Raw genomic sequence first — 9,858 nt, forward strand, 5'->3', positions numbered from 1 at the left:
CACAAACACACACACACACACTCACACCCTCACCATCGGTTTTTTTTTTTTTTTTTTTTTTTTTTTTTTTTTTTTTTTTTTTGCAGTCTTGTCGGTAGGCATCTTAGATGTGGTTTGTCTTCGGACATCTTGCTGTTAGGATAGCTGTGGCTCTGCCAAAAAGCCCAAGGGAAAAAGAACTAACCTCAAACTTACGATCTTCATACCACCTGTTTCCCCGGGCCGCCGAAAGGCAAAGGCCCGCGTCACTCCAACGTGACAAATCTCAAAAAAAAAAAAAAAAAAAAAAAAAAAAATGCTGAATAAACAGAGTTGTTGTTTTGGTTTTCTGTTATTGTTTGTATGTATGTGTTGTCTTGTAGTATATGTTGAAGTGTGTATTTTGTCTTCTGTGCTCGTTCGTGTAATATAATGTTTATTGGTTTCAGATTGCTTAATTGATGCAGGTCTAAAGTAGTTTTTCTGTGTGAGTATTTCTCATTGTATGCGAATCTTAAGGCTTGGTTCTGGATTTTCTGTAGTTTGCTAATTGCATGTTTTGAAAGTGTAGCCAGAGGATAATCTGGGTATATTAGCATTGGAATTACGCAGGCTTTAATCAAATGTAGTTTAATGTTAGTGTTTTAGTTTATGAAATCTTTTTAGAGTGTATAGTGCATGTTTGGCCTTTGCTATATTGTTAGTGATTTGTCGAGTGTATCCTTTGTTGTGAATTGTTAAACCAAGAATGTTTGCTTTGCTGGAGTATGGTATTATATGATTGTTAACATTTATAGGTTCTGTTTTTATTATAGATACTGGAAAAATGTTGAATTTATTTATATTAGTTTTAATTTTCCATTTGTTCTCGTATTGGTTTATTTTTGAGATTTCTGCTTGTACTTTGCGTGCTAAGAATTTCCTGCTTTTTCCTGGTTGTGATATGATTTGTGTGATGTCGTCTGCATAGGCTATGTATGTGCATTGTGGGCCTGGCAATGGTATATCGGAGGTGTAAATGGAGAAAAGGGTTGGCGATAAATTACTTCCCTGTGGTACTCCGCTAAGCAATGGTATGGGTGGGCCTGTGTGTGTTTTTATTGTTATCCTTGCAGTTCTGCTGTCAACACACATGGTTCAAGAAAACGGCAAAAGCTCTTGAACGAGAGGTTCCACAACCACTTTACACATAAACAGGGAAAAGGGAAGAAGAAAGAGGGAAGCAAAAACAAAATAAACTCACGCACATACACATAAATACACCCACGCACACACATGCACACGCACACAAAACACACACGCACTCACCAAACAACCAGTAAAACTAAAACATATATATATCTACACACTGACACTTGTCCCTAATCAATAGACACACCTTGCACTGCGTCAAAGAGTACAATTAATAAGAACAGCAAGGCGTATCGCCCGCCACCTTTCATTCTTTATCTGTACTTCACTTTCATCCAACCTATTATTCCCTCCAACTCTCAACTCTACCCCCCTCCCCTAGTTTCACCCAAACTTTCTATCCCCTCAAAAGAAAGAAAGAAAAGAATAAACAGAGAATACACAGGCTAAGTTTCCCTTGCCAGAGCTACACTGTTATGACACTGGAAACTGTTACCCTTCAAGGACTAAACACTGCTATGACCAAGAGTCATAGTTGGGAGCCTACACTTCTCGCTTGAGCAACTTCCGGGCGGCCAAGTAGCACCTCACCTTCGCTACACTTTGGATAGGACAGGAATGCAGTGATTAATATGTAAATAAACCAGAATTAGTGAGGCATACTATATGAGTTATCGTCGATGACTTTTTTTGTATTCGGCGTCGTTCTGTATCATTTCACTTGGAATTCTCATTAATTATTACATGTATGGGATACAGTTATGTTAGGTGAAAGGCCATTGTGGTTGACGTAGTTCTTGTTGCCACGTATGATGCATTACGTGCTATGATGGGTCTGCAGTGGCGGGAGGTACCGTGTAAGTTAACTATTTTTATGTTCATTTGTATGGAGTGTGCTTCATGATTACATTAATAGTTAATGTTTCTAAGATATAAGTAGTGTGCTGGGTGTCAGGTGCCCGAATATTGGAATTATTTACGCTTGGTAATGTTAACTCGTATACAATGTCACGCATGTTCTCGAATATTTCCGTCACTGATGTTTTTTTTCAGGTTGTAACATGAATAGAATTACAGCTGCCTGTCTAGCTTCACTGAACCCATCATGTAATTATGATATGGTCTAAATATCATATGCAGTTCGTTTTCTACTCTAAATATCATATGCAGTTCGTTTTCTACTCTAAAGAAATATGTGATTGGAATGAAACAAAACGTTTACCACAGTTTACAAAGAAAAGATAAAAAAGAAAAAAATTATAATAATAATAATCTCTGACATAGCATTTGTTGCTCTTTTCTTGTAAATTCATTTATTCTTTGAAGTGAGACAATATATGTGACGTTTAGAGCATGATACAGTCAAATAACAATATCTGAATTAACAAATAAACAAAATAATAATAATAATAATGATAATAATAATAATAATAATAATAATAATAATAATAAATAATAATAATATAATTAGGAGGAGGCAGTAGATACCTGCCGAAACGATAATTACTCCCAGTAAGGTCCAAAGCACTGTTCAGGGGGTGCTGTGAACTTATCATTAAACCCAGCTGTGACCTCACTGAACGTTTCCCTTTGTGTCTCACAACACAAGGGGTCACTCACAGCCTGCCCTCTAAAGACAACTCTCTTCCTCCACACAAAACTACAAGCACCTAATAACACACACACCCTTCACTCAAAATTTTTAAAATCATCATGGCGACTCCTACACCAGCCTCGGAGTCCCCATCTGGGGAGGGAACCATAAATGTCCCCAGGTCGGACTGCCTTTCCGTCGACGACCCTAAGTGTCTTGACACCCCCCTCAACTTTTTCTTCATTAACTTCTGCAACATTCGCGGTCTAAGATCTAATTTTCAATCTGTAGAACACCAGCTCTCCTCTTCTAAACCTCGTCTTTTTTTCCTCACTGAAACTCAGGTGTCTGAGGCAACTGACAGTAGCCCCTTTTCTGTTCCCTCCTACTTTCTCTATCCTCATTTTCGATCCAAAGCTGGATATTGCGTTTATGTGCGCAATGACTTAACCTGCTCCCGTGCCCACGATCTTGAATCTTCAGAGTTTTCCACCATCTGGCTAAGACTACAGAGTCACTCTCAAACTAAATTTATCTGTGCTGTATACCTCTCACCTAACTCCTCTGACTATAAGAAATTCTTTGACTACTTAACTTCCAAAGTGGAGCACATTCTGACTCTCTTCCCTTTTGCAGAGATCTCCATTCTTGGAGACTTCAGTGTTCACCACCAGCTTTGGCTTTCCTCTCCCTTCACTAACCATCCTGGTGAACTAGCCAACAATTTTGCTATCCTCCACGACCTAGAGCAATTGGTGCAACACCCTACTCGTATTACTGACCGTCTTGGAGATACGCCCAACATTCTTGACCTTTTCCCCTCGCCGGGGGAAAGTGGTAAACGGTGAGCCACCTTGCTCTACACGGCCGTTACTGTACCACATCTCCGTCCCGGCAACTCAGGGCGCAGAGCAGAGGCAGGAGGAAACTGTCAGCGTGCTTTGGATTGTTGTGTGATGATGTAGTTATTTGACTATTGTATTTTTCCTTTTCAGATGCTGTTTACTTTGGTTTCTGTGCCAGGTGGTGTCATCAGGTAAGTATTCAAGGTAAGTGTGTATTATGGTGAGTATTCATGTTGTTGTTAATATAGTGATGTTTGATTGTAAATAGGAGCTGGTGTTTTTATTTATGTAGGATATTGGTCTCTTAAACCATCCGTGTTCTTTAAATATTTCCTCTGATATGATATTTTGATATTCGTCTATTTTTAGTTCATTAATAATTTTGTTTTTGATAGTGTTGCCTCGTTCATGGTATATTACGTTTAATGGTTTTATGTGTGCATTATGATGTAGTTGTTCTGTTGTTTTTGTGTAAGGGTATTTTTCCTCTAAAGCAAATCTTAATGCCTTGTTCTGAATAATTTGTAGTTTAAGAGTAGCTGTTTTTGTGAGTGTATTGAGTGGATAAGCAGGAAAAGTGAGCATAGGTATTACGCATGCTTTTACTAAGTGTAGTTTGATTTTGGTTGTGAGGCCGTGAAATCTTCCTATGCTTTTTAGGGCAATGTTTGCTTTATTCTGCATGTTTGCTACTTGGTTTTGTATACCTCTTTGGTTGAATTTTAAGATCAGTATTTTTCCTTCTTTAGAGAAGGGAATCAAGGAGTTGTCTATGTATATTGGTTCTGTGTATTGTACTGCTAGGGGGATTACTTGCAATTTAGTTGTGTTTGTTTTTATCTTCCATTTTTTCTCATAGTTATTAATTTTAATTATTTCTCTCTGTGTTTTCCTTGCCATGAATTGTCTTGATTTACCAGGGTAACTGATTATTTGTGTTATATCGTCTGCATATATTATGTAACTGCAACCTGGGGAGGGTTGAGGTATGTCTGAGGTGAATAGTGTGTATAAGGTTGGGGAGAGGGAGCTTCCTTGTGGGACTCGGTTCTTTAATGAAATAGGTTCACCTGTGTGATTGTTGATTTTAATATGAGCGTGTCGGTTTTCTATGAATGAGCATATTAGTTTTGTGAAGATGTCTGGCATATTTGTGTTGATTAGCTTATATATTAGGCCTCCATGCCATACTTTATCAAATGCTTTTGATACATCTCTTAAAACTATAGAGCACTGGTGTTTCTTCCCTAATATGTTTGCTATTGTTTCCGTTGTTATTGCTATGGCTGTTTCCGTGCCTCTTGCCCGTCTGAATCCGTGTTGTGCTTGAGGGAGTATGTTATTTGATTCTATGTAGTGTCTTAGTCTTTTCTTCATTATTTTCTCAAATATTTTACCTGGAACTTCTAGTAGCGAAATCGGTCTATAGTTCATTGGGTATGTGGAAGGTTTATTGGGCTTTGGTATTAGTTTGATTAATGCCTTTTTAAATTTGTTTGGGAAATACCCTATTGATAGACATTGGTTTATGATTTTTGCGTATATTTTTATTGCAATTGACTGGTAGATGGGTCATTATAAATTTAATGATGTTGCTATTGCCCGGTGTGTTATTTTTAAGTGATTTGATGGTGTCTCTTATATCTTGCAGAGTTATTTTAGATGTAAGTAGGTGGTTGTTATTAATTATGTTCATATCAGTAGGGGGTAAATTTATTGTTATTGTTGTTTAGGAATTCTTCTACTATTGTTTCATTATTGATATCAAATGATAAATTCTCTTCCTCACTTACTTTAAAAACTTTGCCGAAAAGTTGATTCTTTTTCTTTATCCGTGTATAGTTTATTGTTGTTATATATAATGAAAGTTGATGTTTGATTTTTATTGCCTTTAAGTGTTTTTATTTGTTGCCAGAAATCTGCTGGTGTTTTATAGAGTGTTTGTAGTTGCTCTATTTTATGCTCCCAGTTTTTATTATGTTGTTTTATACATTCTGCTTTTAGGTAGTTCTTAAGTGTTTTATATTGAATAAACTGTATATATGTAAATCCGTGATATTGGGCGTTTTGTGTTAGTGTGTTTAGATGTCTTTGTATGTTGCGTATGGTTTCGTTGCTTATTGCCTTTTGTGTAGTTTTTGTATTCATGGTTGGTATGTGTTCTTTCATGTTAGTTGTTATTATAGTGTACCATTTCTCAAGCGCCCTTTCTATTTCCCCTTGTGTTGCTTCTCCACTTTGATATGAATCATCTATAGAGGTTTTCACTCCGTTTTCAAACTTTTTCCCAGTTTGCTTTTTTGAAGTTAAATCTGGTTCTTGTAGGTTCCGTGACTGCTTGAGAGGTAATAGTGAGTATGATGGGAATGTGATCGGATGAGGTGATTGGTCCTTTTTCTATTATATGGTTGTGATATGTTTTATTGTTAGTAAGAATGATGTCTGGGGTAGTTTGTGTGTTCTGGCTTATGAAGGTATTAAAATCCGGTCCGATATGTTTTAGCTTCCCATTGTCTATTAGTAGTTTGATCTCTTTACCCACTGTGTTGTTATAGGTGTCTCCTAGTATTCTATGTTTTGCGTTTAAGTCCCCAATAATGTAAGTTGGATCATTATTTGAAGTTAATTTGTGGAAATCTGGAATTGGGAGATAAGGTCTGCGTGGTGGAAGGTATGTAGTGGCAATGTGTATCTGTCCTGTGTTTGTTTTTATTGTGATTTGTATGACGTCACTAATAAAGTCGTCATTTATTATATGTGGTATGTTGTTTTTTATCAAAATTGCACTGCCGTCATGTAGTTCTCCTGAAGAATTAATTGTGTATGTATGGTAATCTGGTAGTTTTGGAGTGGAGTTAGTTTTAAGGCCATGACTGTTTATGAGTATGATGTGTGGGTCTATATCCAGATAAGATGTTTTAAGTGTATATTTGTTGGTGGACCAGTGTGCTACGTTGTGTTGTACTATTTTTATTTTATCTATTTTGTTGAAGAAATTGAAAATGTGAAAGTGGGGTGCCTATTGGCTATTTTTTCTTTGGTGTTTGTTTCTAGGTGGTGTGAACTCACTGTGTAGTCCATTACGTAGTTTGTTAAATTTTTGATCGTCAGTAATTCTGAAACAGTTGTCCAAATTTATATCATTATTGATGAGATATTTCCAGACTTCTTCTTCGGTGTAATTTTTATTTGAGTATCTCCACTTATAGTGTCCAGTTTTAATTCCAGTTTGTATTTCCTTTACACTAATTTGTCTTCCTTCTGGCCATTTATCACTTTTCTTTGATATAATTATCAGTCCTAGGTTTGTGCCCTTTATCTTTTCCAGTTCTGGTATGACTTCTTCAGTTTCTATGTATTCTGTTATTTCGTTTTGTGTTTGTTCTGTGTCTTTTGTGTTTGTGATTTCTGTATTAGTGTCTTGACGTGTGTTTGTCGTGTTTAGTTGTTGTGTATTTTGTTGTTGTTCTTGTGGTTGGTTGTTTATCTTGTTGTTTGGGTTGTGTGGTAACATGCTGAGAATTTGTTTAGATGGAGGGTTTGGAGGAAGTTCTATGTTTGGTAGGTTGTTTAATGCTAGAGCCCTATTGAGTTCATCGTTGAAACTGCCATTTATCGTGTGCGCATAAAACATACAGGACATGATTTTTGCATTTGTGTTAATCTCAAAAGGTTGTTGTTTCTGGGTGTTGTTAGTTGAGAGTGTCTGGCTATAAGTTTTGTTTGTGTTTTGTGTTTGTCTTTTTTTTTCAATAATTTCTTTTCTCTTTTTGCATTTGTATGCTAGAGTTCGATGTGGTTCGTTACAGTTAATACATTTTTTGAATTGGTTGGTGCACTGTTTCCATGTATGTCCTGTCTCAGCGGATTCAGAACAAATTTCATATGTCTTTGGCATACTGCATTTGTTGGTGGGGTGATCTTCAATTTTGTAGCATTTCATGCAGGTGAGGATTGGAATGAAGTTTTCGATTTTTATGTTATAGTGTGGGATGCTCATGTTAAAGGCTAGAAGTCCAGATTCTGTGGCTTTTTTGGCTGCAGTGGAACTATTCAGTGTGATTTTTATTATTTTAGCTTTAGGGATCTTGCAAATTTTGTCGATCCCTTCATTTAGGAAGGTGTTTTTCTTAACTAGTTCATCTGTGATGTCATTTTCTGTGTTAGAGTATAATGTTCATCTAAATTTAGCAACACTATGGTTCTTTTTGCCCGGACTTCAGGAGGTAAAACGGGGAGGGATCCTTCCCCTTTCAGGATGTTTGTAGTGCTGGGTGAGAAGATGTAGTCTGTGTCTTCGTCCGTTCTCGTTAATACTACAAATGAGTCCGTGGTCTGGATAATCCTTGTTGCGTATATAAGTTTTTTTTTCGAGAGAATCCGTATTAGACATTGCTTACTTTGCCCGGAGGGGTCTGGGTGTTTGATTTTGACCCATGGCATTTTGTTGGGAATTTATGCAAAATACATAAAAAATAAAAAATAAAACCTACAAGGCTTGTTCTCGTGCTATACATGATAGAGAGGGGACCCACAAAAGGTACTTAAGCCTTCCATCACCAGAATCTCATGCACTTTATATTTCTGCCCAGAACCATGCCAAGTCTGTTCTCCAACTAGCCAAAAACTCCTTCATTAACAGAAAGTGTCAAAATTTTTCAAGATCTAACTCCCCACGTGACTTCTGGCATCTAGCCTAAAATATCTCCAATAACTTTTCTTCTTCTTCTTTCCCTCCTTTATTTCAACCAGATGGCACCACTGCTATCACATCTATTTCTAAAGCTGAACTCTTCGCTCAAACCTTTGCTAAAAATTCTACCTTGGACGATTCTGGGCTTGTTCCTTCCTCTCCTCCACCCTCTGACTACTTCATGCTACCTATTAAAATTCTTCGCAATGATATTTTCCATGCCCTCGCTGGCCTAAACCCTCGGAAGGCTTATGGACCTGATGGGGTCCCTCCTATTGTTCTCCGAAACTGTGCCTCCGTGCTTGCACCTTGCCTAGTCAAACTCTTTCAGCTCTGTCTGTCAACATCTACCTTTCCTTCTTGCTGGAAGTTTGCCTACATTCAGCCTGTTCCTAAAAAGGGTGACCGTTCTAATCCCTCAAACTACCGTCCTATTGCTTTAATTTCCTGCCTATCTAAAGTTTTTGAATCTATCCTCAACAGGAAGATTCTTAAACATCTATCACTTCACAACCTTCTATCTGATTGCCAGTATGGGTTCCGTCAAGGCCGCTCTACTGGTAATCTTCTGGCTTTCCGTATTGAGTCTTGGTCATCCTCTTTTAGAGATTTTGGTGAAACTTTTGCTGTTGCCTTGGACATATCAAAAGCTTTTGATAGAGTCTGGCACAAAGCTTTGATTTCCAAATTACCCTCCTACGACTTTTCTCTTTCTCTCTGTAACTTCATCTCAAGTTTCCTTTCTGACCGTTCTACTCGTATTGCTGTTGTGGGAGACGGTCACTGTTGTTCTCCTAAATCTATTAACAGTGGTGTTCCTCAGGGTTCTGTCCTATCACCCACTGTCGTCTTATTATTCATTAATGATCTTCTAAACCAAACTTCTTGTCCTATCCACTCCTACGCTGATGATACCACCCTGCACTTTTGCACGTCTTTTCATAGACATCCAATCCTTCAGGAGGTAAACATTTCATGCAGGGAAGCCACAGAACGCTTGACTTCTGATCTTTCTAAAATTTCTGATTGGGGCAGAGCAAACTTGGTATTGTTCAATGCCTCAAAAACTCAATTCTTCCATCTATCAACTTGACACAATCTTCTAGACAACTATCCCCTCTTCTTCAATGACACTCAACTGTCCCCCTCTTCTACACTGAACATCCTCGGTCTGTCCTTTACTTATAATCTGAACTTGAAACTTCACATCTCGTCTCTAGCTCAAACAGCTTCTATGAAGTTAGGTGTTCTGAGACGTCTTCGCCAGTTTTTCACACCCCCAAGCTGCTAACTCTGTACAAGGGCCTTATCCGTCCATGTATGAAGTATGCCTTACATGTCTGGGGGGGGCTCCACTCATACTGCTCTTCTAGACAGGGTGGAATGAAAAGCTTTTCGTCTCATCCACACCTCTCCTCTAACTGACTGTCTTCAGCCTCTCTCTCACCGCCGCAATGTTGCATCTTTAGCTGTCTTCTACCGCTATTTTCATGCTAACTGCTCTTCTGATCTTACTAACTGCATGCCTCCCCTCCTCCCGCGGCCTCGCTGCACATGACTTGCTTCTTTCTCTCACCCCTATTCTGTCCACCTCTCTAACGCAAGAGTTAACCAGT

Source organism: Scylla paramamosain, chromosome 14 (assembly GCF_035594125.1).
Source record: "Scylla paramamosain isolate STU-SP2022 chromosome 14, ASM3559412v1, whole genome shotgun sequence".
NCBI classification, from domain to species: domain Eukaryota; kingdom Metazoa; phylum Arthropoda; class Malacostraca; order Decapoda; family Portunidae; genus Scylla; species Scylla paramamosain.